Here is a 13,171-nt window from a genome sequence, read left to right as displayed (position 1 = left end):
AGTTTTGGGGCTGCTGAGGAGGTGCCACAAACAAAAGCCAACAACATACAACTTTTCCGTTTGCATGTCCCAAGGACTGGCTCTGCACACTGGTGCCTGAAGAACAAGCACATTGCAAATCATTATGTTTCCAGTGGCAAGATGGATGGGAAAAGTGCCAGCCACTTGCTATAACCCTTTTGTCATGCCAATTGCTGGCTGCTATGAGGATGTACTTTAGATACCTCCTTAGAAAAGAGCTCTGCATCTCATCCTTCCAGATGGAGGAGGAATGATTCATACACACATAAGCATGCTAGAATGATGGCTGAAGAGAAAACATTTTCTTTATGTTTTCTGTTTTGCATTACAGGCATGCTCAGGGCCTTAATCACAGCAAAAAAAATGAAGATGATGACACTTTGTGCCCCAAAGAATGCTTGTGCAAAACCCCAAAGCCACTTCTCCCTGGCCATGTCAAGCCTCATATTGCATGCACACACCTTTGTGCCTCAGTCCCCTGCTCTCCCATCTTCACAGCATTTCTCTGCACAGAACATGACAGAATAACTCCACTTACAAAGCCACCACACCACACAATCACAAATACAGGGGAAAGGATCCAAGAGAGAGATCAGGAGTTGGGAGCTGTAAACTGACCATAGACTGACTAGCAATGCAGAAGAAAACCAAAAGGATCTCCCTTTTTTCCGGACACACCAAGTGCCTGTTTCTTTCCTGGAGGCCACTGCAGGCATCCTCCTCCCCATCTTACTGGCACAGCACCTCTGCCACACACCTGCACTGCTCTCAAGGGCCCTGCATCCTGTGAATCCCGTTCTGCTGCTCAGCACTCAATTCCCACCCGTTTACTTTCCTCTGGCCTCTCTGATTTGTGAAGTCCTTGGAGCAGAAATTATCTTTAAGCACCTGGAAAGTACCTGAAATATCCCGAGTCCTACTGCAAATAAATAAATAAACAAACAGCAGTGCACAGTATGTATATTAAGCCAACCTTATAACAGTCATTTCTGACATCAAAAATTAGGACTGTAGCTTCTTCCTACAGACAGTGGCAGTAAATCCACACTTTGGGGTACATCTATGGACCAGGAAAACCTTCAGATTTGCTTTCTCTGCTACTCACCTCCCTCTTTCCCCCATCACATTACCCATTTCTGGAATCCATGCATCACTTTTTATTATAAATTATTCTAATCAGGGTTTGTGGCATGGCAGAAATCCAGCATAACCTTCAGAAATATACATACACACTGGCTATATAGCTTCTTTATTTCATAGGAGCCTTTCAAAGGGCCTGGTACAGAGTCTGGGAGGATTTGGCATCCTTTTTCAGCAGCATCCCTGTGGTGGTGACCCTTTCCTAAAGGGTGCTAGATGCATTCACCAACACTATTTCCTCTCTTTGTAAAAATTCCTCATTAAAGCCAGGAAAAAGTGTTCAAGCAGGAATTTTTCCTCTGCTGTTTTTCAGGTTGAAGTAGTGTGACTTAGGGGTGGCAAAGGGGCCAGAGAGAATATCTGAGGTCCATTGCAGACCTTCTTTCCCACTCCATTCTCTTCTGAATGGGAAGATGTAAGATAGGCTGGGTAATTGCTCCAGCTCCTCCAGAACCAGGGTTCAAGTGAGAAAGAAAGTCAAAGGAAAAATAAAAAATAAAACAAAGACCACACAAAAGCCCCAGTGATTATAAGGACTCTTAACTTTCCTTGGGCAAGGAGCACAGGCTACTTTAGTAGCTCTTGAAAAAATCCCTACACTTTGTTCCCTCACATTGCAATAGTTCCAGAAGGAATCTGGATCTGTGGCTTTCCCATAAAACTAATAAGGAGGTTCTGAACCCCACACTGGGGAGGGGCAATAAAAAAGCCCCACAACAACAAGCAATTTAAACACAGAGCACTACCATCTTGTTAAATAATATGTTAAGAAGTCATCTGCAAGTCTGTCTTGGCCAATGAGGGACATCAATCAGGAAGATACAGTAATACTCTCTAGCATGCAATTAGTCTCTGCTGTAAGCACTTTAACTCTGGATTTCTTGGATTATATTGTTGTTTGCAACAACTATTACTGTTGCTTTGTAGGAGTGATATGATAGCTGTCCAAGCACCACAATCAAATTATGCTACCAGGACATTTGGGCAAGGGATTATCACAGCAAAGGAAATGGATTATCACAGCTTTTATTCTGAACACAAGGATAAGAACAAGATGAGATACCATTTTGAACATGGCAGGAGGGACAGAAGAAAACTGCATCTGAGATTTACTTTTTTACCTCCTCCCTCTTTTGGATTTTTCAAGATAGGCATGCTACAAAAATCTGCCAATCTGAAAAGAGAGAAGCTGTCTTTTCTAGAATTTGTGCTAAAATATCTGAAAACAGAATAAATTAAAAATATTCTGAATCAAAGGACAGTTAAAACAACCTCCTGGATTGGATGAATGCCAGTTCCTGGGCATTTTCCCACTGCATATCTGTCACTACTTCCTTCACTTGACATCAGGGAACAGCCATCACCTCCACCAGGCCTAAAGACCTCAGCTCTGTTCTGGAAGTTTCCTATCAGATTTGTTCCCTCTCACAGGAAGGGGGATGGCTCACCTTCCTTCCATTGAGTAGGTTCACCAAAGAACTGACATGTTCCTTTAAAAAGTTTTAATTGATTAAAGGTTCTCTGAAAAAGGCTGCATCTTTGCCTTTATTCATTGTATCATTTCATACCTTAGTTCTCACACTGCATCTCAAAACAAGAGTTAGCTTTTTAACTTTACAAATCTTGTTTGATTTTTTTAACAGTATTTTGGTATCTTCAACACACGTACATACACTTTTGGTGCATGGTACTCAAAGAGACCCTGATTCTGATCTCTATTTCTTTGGCAGCAGCCAAACATTCCAGACAGGATGAGGGAAAACACACTAGCCTCAACACTCCTGTGATGCAGTTTGAGAGGCCATTAGTAGCTCTTACATATTACAGAGGAGGAAAGACAAAACTAGAAAAGACAGCCAAATAAAGAGAAGCAAAAAAACAAACTAAAAAAAAAAAAAAAAAAAAAAAAAAAAAAAAGTGAGCTCTGCAAAGGACAGAAGAAGGAAAAAACCTGCTTTGCTACAGCACAGGGCACGTGCCTGGAAGCTGATGACACCTGGGTACAATTTCTGGCTGTGGCCCTGGCTCCTCCCAGATGACTGCACTCAAGTCACACCTCCAACAGGCTCTCTCTTCACAGCACAGCAGTGGGGAACCTTTGCCTTGCTGAGGACAGAGCACACCAAATACTATTGGCATGACACACCTCAGCATGGACCTTGTGATTCTATAGGCAAGCAGCAACATTAGTAGTTGATTAAAGCTAGAAGGAACAATAACAAATTGAAAAAAAAAATAACCAGAAAGAAGTGGGAGGAATCAAAGCAACAATGGAATTCAATTCAAAAAAAGATAAAAGAGAAAAAGGCATCCACAGGAATATCTGACTTCATTTGACAGGTGGAAATCAGGGTGCATTTCTTTTTTCTAATAATAATATTGAAATTAGGTAATCCAACATGCAGTATTTTATTTTGCTCCACAGAAAATACATGAACATAGATTTGTACATTTTTAAGAAAAGTACTCCAAGGTCTCAATGCAGTTGTTTTCAGAACTAATGCTTTAACCATATTAGCAAGGCTATGACAAGACCACAGAGTAACTACAATTCCTTCTCTACCTAGAACCTGCTTTTTCAGAGTCACAATCACTACAGTAATTTTGCAGTTGTGAGAGACTTTATCCTCGTTATTTCTTGGGATTCCTCCCCATTTCAAATGGTAGGAGCTAAAGAGGTTTTGTTCTGGTTCAGCTAAGATCTCTTTATATTTTTTTCCAATCTCCTCCCCCCCGTATTTCTGTGCTTTTTAACTGTCCTTAACTGGACACACGTGGGCAGTGCCAGCTATGAAGTACCGTGGATCACTACAGCTATGGGTAAATATTTTAGAGAATCAGGAATTTAATTGCAGATCACGTTACTCCAACATCTCTGCCCTTCCTGTCACTTCACCTGCTTCTAATCATTAGAAAGCAGAGTGTCATTTCTAAGCTGTAGTCGAGCACTAAAAGCACCATGCTGGCCTTCCCTAGATCTACTTAATTAGAGATTAGCAGAAACAAAGCATAGGGAGACTATAAACATAATTTTGCCAGTTTATCAGCAAACAGGTTTGGGTTACCAAAGAGATAAGAGTAAGGCTGCTATTTTATCTGTGCTGCTGGACCCCTGAGTTTACCTTTGCTGGGACCACGCCTCCATCAGAATTCCCTCTGAAACGTCACCATGAACCACAGTATTACTTTTGCAGGTTGCTGATCTTTAGTGTTGCCTGCATCGTACATCCAGCATTTTGGACTGCTTCTCTTCATACAGGAATGTGCTCCACAAGCCTTGTGATATCTGAACTCTGTCACACAGGCTCTCACATGTCACAGAACAGATGCTCGCCACAGCATCCCTGAAGAAGCCGCACGGTTGGACCTTCTTAGCTCCAGAAAGTCCAGCAAACCCACCACAAAGGCAGAGGGGTCCCCCAAACTGCACCTCAACATGAATAAACCATTTCATCAGGAGTCATAGCATACAGCTACATTAAAACAGAATAATTTGATGGTGAACTTAAGTTTCATTTCAATCAGGAAGAAGAGAAGAAAAAGCGAAGCCCTTGGATTAGAAGACAGCCGTTCCCATTTACAGCTCCTCCCAATTAAAATGTTTTATATAGATCATCAGAACTAATGCATTGTACATGTTCCACAGTGTGCAACATAAGGCTGCTGGTCTGTCATGTCTCTGTAAGAGCTCAGTGTGATGAATGATCTGGGTACTTGTCTCTCTGGTATAAAAGCAGGAGAAGCTTTCAGACAAAGAAATAAAGGCCAATGCACATCATACATCTTACAGTGCTTAATATCATTCCTCCTGACACACACCTCTGAAAACAGTTAAGGTCACTCTCTCTTTTATTTTGAATGTGGATTTCAGCATCAGTATCCTCCAAATCCTTGGGAGAACTTAATTTAAAGCAGAAACAGGAATATCAGGCACATAGAGCATTTGGGCTACAACAGACAATGCCACACAAGAATGTCACAGGAAAAATAAGCGACCTTCCCTTTTGCCTCTCCTGACAAACAGACGCACGTGAAGCCACTTGCAGGCCAGGATGTTAGTGTGATTTCTGGAAAACAATCTAATAAATAAAGATTTAAAAGAGTTTAAAAAAAGCAAAACAAAACAAGCCTGACTACTGATTGTCAGAGCTGAAAAACCTGCCTTTCCATACCAACTAATGCTTTGGCAAGCCTACATGAAAGGCAGACAAACAAATAGCATATTTTCCTTTTAACATGGAATCTGCAATAAGGAAAAGAAATCAGCATTTTATTGATTTCCATAATGCCATCTCTACAACTTAACAAACTCACTCAGCTGCTAATGCTAATTCACTGATGCTATGGAGCCTTCCCATATAATTATACACCCTCCACTTCGCTGAGCCCCAGGGCACTGTTTCTAACTTTCCAGAGGACCACTGCACCAAAAGTAGAAACAAAAAAAAAATCTCTTTTATTACCCAAAGCAAACTGCAAACCAAATTTTGCTTATTTAAATGACAAGTTAGAGAGACTTGATTTTTAAGACAGGGAATAATCTGCCAGTCTGCATATATTTGCAGATGTGATATCATGACAACCAATTCCCATTTAAACTCTCCCCGCCTCTATTATTTTTCTTCCTAAGAGTACACAAGAATACAATATGCAAATATTGGAACAATTTTGACTTCCAGGGAGAAATTCTAAAATCCTTCTCAGCTCAGAAGGGTTTCAAGAGGGTGATTCGGAATCAGACATGGAGACTTTTGCGGATGTCACTACAATTAACATCGTGAAAAAAATTATAAAATGCTACCGTTGCTACAGGGATGTATATTTCAACGATATCTTTATTAAGCTTTTATTTTAAAAAGACAACCCTGGAATACCTCCTAAACCAAATTCTCTGAGTCTAAAATCAAAAACGTCCTAAATAATTAATGAATTAAACTCTGCCATTTTTCTACATTTCCCAAAAAAATTCAAGCAGCCAGCTTCAGTATATTTTAGTGAGAGTTTTATTCAATTAGGGACAGCAGAATATGGCCCAATTGATCCTAGTACTGTCTATCTGGAAAAAATGTAATGGAACTCTGCAGTGTAAACACCCTCCCCGAATGACTGTACCCAGAGTCCCCTTTCCTGCTCCCCCTGTTTGCCCTGCCTTGATAGTTCAGATCCAGCCATACTCGGTTCACCACATCCATCAAGATTCAGTGTGCCATTTGAGCTAATATAACTTGATTTTGCTATGGTTTCCCATGCATATATTAACTTGGAGTCGGTTAATCTATTTCCTCCGAGAATGGTGAAATGCGTGGATTTTTGTTCAACAAACAAACAAGTTGACAGTATCAATACAGAGTTGGAGAGCCTCTAAAAACAATCTAGTTTGCATAATTAATGTTAATTACAATAACATCTCAATCAGTGACACAAAGGCTTAGCAATGAACAGAGTCATAGGAGGAAGTGGAAACATGAAACAAACACGCAGGGATCTCGTCTTGTTCTGAAAGAGTATCAAACAAACTTTCAAGAGATTTATAAATAAGTACAGAAAGGCAGAAGACAATTCTGCTTTGTTGGACATTTTCTTTACAGGCTGCTTAGCACAGAGCTTTCTTCTGAGACTGTAGTAAGACAGTGGATCTGAGCTCTGGACACACCAGATAATATTATCTTTCTACAACATCACATCCAAGTCATAATCAACCGCTTTAAAGAAAACCAGCCGAGGGCCTGATCCTTGTGCCAGCGATTCCAACAGCAAACACTTTAACAATGCAATGTCAATGTTTGGGGGGTGGGGGCGGTTCTAGAGACAGAGGGGAATTAGGAAACAACTCCAACTTGAACACCGAATACAGGTGTGGAATCCCACAGGCGCAGGGGAATTTCAGGACAAGATAATTAATTTTTCACCAATCTTTTTCCTACTTGCTGTAGAAACAAGGGAAAGCCAAGCACACAGAAAACTTACCTGCCCGTTTCACTTGGCAGCACAGAAGTCTCAAACAGGGGGGTTTTGCTACGGTCACTTAACAAAGCAGATTTACATTTAATCCTCAGAAGTTTTCTTCGCGGCCCAAGGAAAAAATAGTTATCCAGCACGCTGTCATTTCAAGGCAAGGGAATAAAATAGTGATGAGGAAAACAAGCGCCACTCCGGCTCACCCAGACTGGCAGGGCAGCACACAAGGAGTCACAGAGGCATCGCAGGGAGCACTTGCGCAGTGAAGTGCCACTCACAGTGAGTAAGGGTGCTGTAATTGGGGCTGATGATGCTGTAATTGGGGCTGATGAGGGGAGGAATCACGACTTGGCACGTCATTACTACAGGGGCCTTCCTCAAAACGTGAGTTTCTGGATTGCTCCTCACATTAATGCAAATCTGCTCTGGTAATGAAGTTACACTGGTGCCAAGCCAGCTCCAGAGGAGAAACAAGCCCACTTCATACTGATTCAACAGACTGCAGTTGAAGGACCCCTCCCCTAAATGCAAAATTTCGGAAATTTTCAGGTTATGTTGGGCAAGTTACCCCTCGGGAAAAGGACTGATGTTCTATTTCATGTTAATCTCACAGCTGATTCATTTTTGTTTCCCTCCCTCTATTTATAGATAAAAGCAAGACAAAATTTAGTAAAGATTTCATTTTCTCTAGAAATTCACTGACCTTCTGCATACACTTGAGTACTCACTGAGTAAAGCCATTCTTTACTAGGACTTATTTACAAGAGTCCTTGCCTTTAGAAAGGGAAACTTCATGTGGAGGATTCCCAGAATGATGCTGGCCTTTCCTCTTAACAAAAAATCAGTAGATTTATTTTTCAGATGCCTGAGATAGATGATTTTGGAGCTCTGTGAGGTTTGGTAAACCTTCAATTCAGCAATTAATTTCCATATGATATAAATTACAAAGATCGAGCAATTAATATTAATAAATAAACCTGGCAGAGTACTGAGGCTTTGGATGCCCTGTGCATGGAAGCACTGCTGTATTTGCTGGGGTTTTCCATGCCTCTGCTTTATTTTAGCTGCTCTGTACGTACAGCACACGACAACATACACCACATTCATGTTCTAAAAATACATTGAGGGAAAAAAAAAAAAAGAAAAGGAAAATCAATGGCAGTGAAACAGAGACATAACCAGTTCACATCAAGCGCTCCCAACACCAAGCCAAAACACCAAAACTCCCCGTTGGGCACGGCTTCCCCCTTCCAAACACGCATGTTCCTGCCACGGCAAGCGAAGCCCAGCTAATAGCGAAACACCCAGCACTGACAGGCTGGGGAGAGGATGGAGCACCTGGAAATACAAAAGGAGCCTTTCCCCGCTTTTCCAGCACGGACAGTGGCCAGAGCCCGGCATGGAGGGGCTGTTCCACCCGGGCGCCTTTCGGGATACCCGCACGTCAACCCTCACCACAGCCTCAACCAGGGCGGGGAAGATAACCAAAATAAAATCAAAATTACACTCGCCGGCAGCACGACACGCACTAGAAGTTGGCAACGATGCCGGGGGGTTATACCAATGGCTTTTCCCCTTCTTTAGCAGTCCGAGCGGGCAGCGCCAGGCTGCGCCGGGAGGGGAATGCCCCAACTTTGGAACAGTTGTCGGGGGCCGCCCCGGCCCGCGCCCCCGCACCCCCAGCCCCTCAGCGAGCCCGGGAGGGCCGTGCCCGGCACTCACCCGCTCCGGGGGCTCCGCGGCGAGGACCGGCGAGGGAGGCGCCCGGGGGAGCGGGGGCTCGGCGGAGAGAGGGGCCGCGGGGGAGGCGAGGAGGCGGCCGGGGGGACACGCGGGGGAGGATTTAAACCGCGGGGAGGTCAACGTGAAACCAGCGGCGAGGGCGGCTCTGCCCGGCTCTATCCCATGCCGCCGCGGCGGCCCCGGGCGGCGGCCGAGCTGGGGAGGGTGAGCCGGGTCGGGAGGCGGCGGGGAGGATGTGACACGGTGACAAGTGCGGCCCGCCAGCCCTGTGCCGGGGGAGGGGGGCCGGGGCAGCCCAGGCAGCGCCGCCCGCCCGCACACGGCATTGACGGCGCTGCCGTGACTCACACACGGGAGTTGGTCACAGGGCGGCACCGCGCGGGCGGGGGCGGGGGGAGCGCCCCGCCCCCCGCACGCCCGGCAGCCAACGGCGCGCCGCGGCCAGGCGGATTGGCAGGAGGAGCGACCAATGGGAGCGCGGGCCGGCCGCCGGCGGCGGAGCGGCCCCTCCAGCCCTGCGAGTCTTCTGAGGACACTCCGCCGCCAAGTGCCGGGGAGGGCCGGGGGGAGCCCCGCGGGGCGGGACCCGCGCGCCTGCCCGGCCGGCGGCCAATCGAAAGCGAGAGCCGGGTTGATTGACGGGGCGGGCGGCCAATGGGGAGCGCGCGGGGGCGCGGCGGGTAGATGGTCACGCAGGGAGCGGGGGCGGCGGCCGCGGGCGGCGGAACCACGGCGGGGCCAGGCGGGGCCGGCGCCTCCGAGACCCCGGGGAGGGGAAGGGCTCGGCCCGGAGCCGCCTGCCGAGCGGGAGGCGGCCGGGGCGGATCGGGGCTGGCCCCGGCGCCGCCAAGGTCGTTTCCCGCGGGAGGAAGGAGAGCGGGGCCGGGGCCTGGTCCGGGGGAAGCCGGGGAGGCCCCGCCGGCGGCGTTGAAAAGCCTGGGAAGGGGCTGGGGGCTTCCCTCGGGACACCGCGTCTGGAAGTGGGGAGCTGCATGTGCTTGACAGGTGTCACGGCTCGAGTGTCGGCTGGTTTCTGATTGTGACAGGTTTTTAGAGAACAAAGCACATCCCGGGATCCCGTACGGTGTCAGAATTTAACCAGGTGAACGAAAAAAAATTGGAGCAATAGCAATTCCTCTCTCCTGCTGCTGGGGGGGGAATTGACAGGTAGGAACGGCGTCAGTGGTGTAAAAAAGCAACGCTGTTATCACAAATGATTAATATTTGAGGAATTTATTTTGGGCACGAGGAGGAAGTAATGCCCAGTAGGAGTTTCCAACAAATACTGGAACCTTACCAACATTTTAATCCCCGTGAAGGAAATGAGATACTCAAATTGTGTGTCACCTCTTCAGCTCTATGTACTAACTCTTGTACTAAGACCTGCTTTTTGCAGTAAAAGCGCAAAACAGCTGATACATTTCTATAAGATAGTGAGATAACAGAATAAGGGACTACATTGACGTTTTCACAGGCTGAAAAAATACAATTTTGTTTGCTTTAAAAACTTGTTCCATCAACAGACTGCTATAAATACAGATTTTTTCCTTATTTTGACATCCACAGTAATTGAAGAGCTGAAAAATGGTAACCTGCAATAATTTGTTCACGTTTTTCAGTTCAGAAATGGTGGGACTAATTACAGTATTTTTCTGCTTGCTTTTATTGAAATCCAAGGGAGTTGGAAGAGAGAATTTACAGTTCCTCATTTGGAACATGAATTGTTAAACCATACACCAAAAAAAGCTCTCAGATTTGTGTCTTAGCATCTAAGGCCCCATTCTGCCATCCTTGCCATAGTGTCTTGCAAGAAATCCAGGATGGACAGTACACAAATTGCTCTAATATGAAAGGGGAAGAAAATAAGACCATTAAAGCCATCCTGTCAGAATAAAAAAGGGAAGAAAAAACGGTGGTGGGGATAAGATTTTCTTTTCGACTAATCATTGGGAATAATGAAGGATGTTTATAAGAGTGACTCCCATCTTTGAATTTATAGCAAAAGCAGAGAGTTTAGGATCTGTCATCTTTCCCCCACCCCCTCCGGCCATTAGCAAGAGGTTAAAATACTTGCAGGGTTCTGCATCCTTCAGCAGTGCTCACACTGGCTCATGCTTGGAGACTCCTGAACGCTGCACTGAGAAGGGCTTTGCATCAGGTGCTGTGCAATTTGGCAAACAGAATGAACAGAGCCTTCACCATTCAATGATGAAAAAAACCCCCCATATATATATACATATACCCCTCTTCAAAGAACTGAAAAGGGTGGGAGTCTCAGGGCAGACAGGTTTGGTAGCTGTACCTTCTTTAGCTGCAATAATCTGACAGAATTGACACAGAAGTTGAGCTGGTGAGTTTGGGCATGATTGAGCTTGTGGCTGGTGAAAGTCTAGAAGCACTCATCCTGTGTACAGCCTGGCACAGGGGCTCTGCACACCCTTCAGAGGCAGCAGCCGAGGGAATGTTTCACACCAGCACAGCACTGCAGCTTTCCCAATGTGCAGCAGGGCTTTTGCAGGGCCAGCGCTGGCAGGGAAGCAGCAGTTGTATGAAGGCTTTTCTTTTAAAGTCTCAATTTCACAGCTACAGAGAAAAGTTTGGAAATGCAGCCTGCCTGCCTGCCTGCCAGTGGTGATTTCTGGCTGAGGTGGTTTGGGTTGGGTTTTGCATGCTTGGTTGTTTAGGATTGCTCTTGTTTCAGCTGAACAGAGCTAAGCTGCTCCTTAGTGAGACTGGGCTTAGCAGTTACAGCGTTTCTGCCAAACTGCTCCAGGAGTGCTCACAGGTGAACTGGAGCCTCATAGTCAAGGATCAGCTCTGCAGGGATAGTTGGTGTCCTGGCTCAGAGATCCAGCAGCTCTCCCCCTGTAATTTGGGTGTGGGGCAAAACTGCAGGAAGTGTGTCATGGGTTTGGCTCTGGCTTCACCTGAGAGAACCAAACCACAAAACACAGAGCAGAGGGAGCTCGGGCCAGCAGGTCTGCCTGAGGTGTGCAGTGAGCCTGGAGCTGGGCTAGGTCTCAGGGGTTTGATACGGCTCTTCCACCCTTGTGAGCAGGCAGTAATTCCCTTGAAGCTCCTGGGTTTGAAGCTTCAAAGCCTGAATCAGTTCAGGGTATGGCAAGATGACCTGACCCCTCCTTGCTCACATCCATGCACATCCCAAGCAGTCAGAAATCTTTGATCCCATGCAGGTGCCCTGCTGACATAAACTTCACTTTCAACTACGGCTTCTAGGGAGCGTCAGAAAGCATCTATCATGTTGAGGGGAACAATTGCTAAAAATATTTGTTCCTCTGAGCATAACTGAGATTATTTTGTTGATAGTTTCACACAAAGACCTTTGGAGCCTGGCGTTTTTTACCGCACCACAGCTGTTTACAAAATAAGATTGTTTAGTTAGTTATTGACCTTAGGGAATACCTTTAAAAACCTGCAAATATTCACTTTTAAGTGAATAAAAGCAGTGAATATTCTTCATCTATGTTTACTTTTGGAACACATCCCCATCAATTAGATTAGTGGATAGGAATGTTTATGGAAAGATTTTTAAGCCCATTTTAGTGGTTATTCATGGAAAGCAAAATTTTATCTCAAAAACACAGTCATCTTACCAGGTGTTAATTTATATTCTGGGAATGCAAACCAGTAGTACGTGTCTGATTTGTTCAGGATTTTTAGCTTTGCTGTTTATCCAGTCTTGTCTCCTTTTCTGCCATCCTGATTCCTAGCCCTCTGTGCCAGCCATGGAGAACTGAACATTTTATTTGTTCACTTCACACCTTCTGCATTTCCCTCTTGAACAGAGGGCTTCTTTCTTGAGCAACAGTGAAACGAAACCACTATCACAAAGCAAACTTGGGGCCCTGGAATATAAAACCACTCCCTGCAATATTTAAATTCCTTTGGAAACCATCCTCTGCCACAGGCCTATAAACATTGTCCAGCTGCAACGAGTGTATCGATTCTTGGAAACCAGCTGTATTTAGCAAAGAAATAACAATGCTGTGTGCTGAAACAGAGATAATTGCCATTTTATAAATTTCATTTAGATGTTGGGTGCTTCTGATCTACTACTCTGTGAAGTAGAACTGGGAACAAAGGTATGCCAGTGTAATATGCCTGCTTTTTTAAAATGACATTTGTCTTTCTCAGTAGTTACGTGAAAAGTAATTGGTTTATTATAGGACAAACAATTTGTCTTGTTTGACAGATTGAGATTTAAGTTTAATGTCATTACTACCATCACATAATCATGCTTATGTGCATTCTCCAAAAGTTTAGCATCAGATTCCCAATCCCTTTGCTT

At 45.2% G+C, this 13,171-nt stretch overlaps 1 protein-coding gene across 2 annotated transcripts in view; it reads right to left on the bottom strand.

The window, feature by feature from the left end:
- The window catches only part of SERTAD2 (SERTA domain containing 2), a 79,302-nt gene extending 70,243 nt beyond the window's left edge, over positions 1–9,059 (bottom strand). Inside the window, exon 1 of one of the 2 annotated variants that reach the window (XM_063152315.1) lies at positions 8,842–9,059. The gene's annotated coding sequence lies outside the window, so the exon portion shown is untranslated. The remainder of the gene's footprint in view (positions 1–8,841) is intronic. The other variant, XM_063152312.1, reaches the window with a different exon arrangement.
- Positions 9,060–13,171: the final 4,112 nt, after the last annotated feature.

This window comes from Melospiza melodia, chromosome 3, assembly GCF_035770615.1.
Source record: "Melospiza melodia melodia isolate bMelMel2 chromosome 3, bMelMel2.pri, whole genome shotgun sequence".
NCBI lineage: Eukaryota > Metazoa > Chordata > Aves > Passeriformes > Passerellidae > Melospiza > Melospiza melodia.
Note: the sequence above shows the minus strand (reverse complement) of the source record. Positions and strands in the feature narration are given on the sequence as shown.